This window comes from Octodon degus, unplaced genomic scaffold (assembly GCF_000260255.1).
Source record: "Octodon degus isolate 3935 unplaced genomic scaffold, OctDeg1.0 scaffold00128, whole genome shotgun sequence".
Lineage (NCBI taxonomy): Eukaryota > Metazoa > Chordata > Mammalia > Rodentia > Octodontidae > Octodon > Octodon degus.
Genome location: NW_004524704.1, coordinates 725,551 through 728,043, shown reverse-complemented (window position 1 = coordinate 728,043; position 2,493 = coordinate 725,551).

Genomic DNA, 2,493 nt, shown 5'->3' with positions numbered 1-2,493 from the left:
AAAAAAAAAGAATATTCAGACCCAGACACTCTAACACAATTTCTGGATAGAATAAAAATGCTAATACACTACAGACAAAAAGGCAAAAAAGTTGCAAACTAAGCTAAAGTAAAAACCAAGCTAGTTTCGCATCTGTTCCAGTACAAAATATGAGAAAACAAGTTTGAAGGTGAAAGTTGTGGCTCAGGAACTTTTATACCCAGTTAAACTATCTCCCATATTTATTTTTGGTTGTCTATTTGTTTGGTACCAGGAATGAAACTCAGAATTTTGCGCCTGCCAAGCAGGAATAGAGCTATATCCCTGGCTCTCTCCCATATTTGAAAGCCTCAGAAAAATTTTTATAAGGACTCAGATAAGAGTATTTTTAGTTCCTTCTTAAATACAATCATGTGAAAATATTTTCCACTAACTGAAAAATAAAATTTGTGTTATTAAAAAAGACTGAAAGCACTGAAACCAATTCAACTCAAAATGTTTACATTGTTGCAAATTAAATTTCCAGTTGAATGATAATTGCAAATACAACTTAATTTAACCTACAAAACTTACCATTGGAGAGGACGCTGAATATTATAACAGAAACACTATGTTAACAATGACCTCAAAACATACAAAGTATATAAAGTGATGAGGTAAGAGTCACAGCTATGGAAAAAACAGTAGGTCAGAGTGCTTGCTAGCTGCTCTCACCCAGTCTTCCTTGTAGGCACCTGACCACGCTGTTTGCTGACCTCCTCGATGGGCTGTGGAATGGAGCAGAAGTGAGCACCTCTCCTGAGCCACAACCCTTTAAAACAGCCCAGACAGATCTCAGGGGAACTAGTTTACATACAAATTCCCAATTTATGATCTGTTTTCTTATACAGCTATACTCTTTGCTCCTATGGTCCAAAATACAAAACCATTGGTTACCAGAGTTTGTCAATTTCTAGATTTCACTTGCTGCTATTAGTACTGCTAATTATATTACTGTTACTAGAATAATAGTTGTTTTAACTACGTGTTCTCCCTTGTGTCATTATATTGGGAGGCACTTGGTTAACAAACTCACCAAAAACCTATACCAAAGGACAAAGGACAGTGCCAAACAGGAACCAAAATCCACTCTCATTAGAGAAGGCAAAATATTGAGACACAACAAAACGAATCTCTGAGACAGAAGAGACAAATGAAGAACAGTCTCATTACAGAGAGGTTCTGATCACAGTGATACAGCTACCTACTACCAAACTTTCACCAAAAAAGTGTTACACAAAATCAAAATAGAGTTCTCTCTGAAATAGAAAATGACAAAACAAAGGATCAAAATGCAGTCTCAGGCCCCAAGCCCACCCAGAACAAATCCAGCAGATACCAGAATAAAAGAAGTAGGTAGCCACACACCTGAAATCTCTGAAATAATAGCAACTGAAGTAAAGAAACGGGCTGGGGAGATAACAGTAGAATAAGCACTTGTCTGGCAAGTGCAAGATCCTGAGTTCAATCCCCAGTTCTGCAAAAAGAAAATGAAGTAAAGAAACAACTGCAGAGGGGTATAGAGGAAGTAAGATCAGAAATAATCTCTCAGGTGAAAAAAGAAATGATAACTAAAATGAAAGAATTACTAAGCATTTCTAAAGAAGACACTGATAAAAAAAAATAGAGAATAGAAAAATGATGGAAGCCTCGAATGAACAAGGAAAGGAATAGAATGCAAGAAGCAGATTCAAAGAGCTACAAAGGAAATTGAAAGCTCCATTAAAAGTTGGTAAAACCATTTGAATGGGGGCCTGCCCCTTAGCTCAGCTCTTTAAGTGGCTGTTCAACAAAGCAGTCAGGCTCAGGTTGCTGTCCTTCGATCCCCACCACTCAAGCCAGCCAAACCTGCCCTCAAGGCATTCAGAGAAAAAAAAAAAATTGAATGAAGGCAAAGAAAGGCAAAGACAGATTTTCAGACCTTGAAGACATAGCTGTAGCTAGAGACCAGGAATGGAAAAATCTCTTAAAAACAACAAGGATCCAGGAGCTAATAATCCAACAGCTGCCAGATGATACAAAGATGAGCAGCATAAGACTAATAGGCGTCAGTGAGAAAGGAGCCAACACAATTGACATAAAAAGAATATGCGCAAAAATAATAGCAGAAAACCTCCCAAATATGGGGAAACAATGTAACATTCAGATAACTGAGGCTTATATAACTCCATATAATATCAACCAAAATAAGTTTATACCCATACATACAATAATCAAGATCCCAGAAATTCAGCACAAGAACAACATACTAAAAGCCAGTAGAAAAAAGAAACTGATAACATTGAAAGGAAAACCCATCAGAATAACATCATTTTTATTCTCACAAACCATCAAGTCAAAAAGAGCATGGGGCAAAGTATTTTAGATCCTACAAGAAAACAAATTCCAAGACTGATATACCCTCGAAAACTCTTTCAAATTCAATGGAGAAGTAAAATACTTTCACGACAAAGAAGAACGAAAGAAATTCATGAC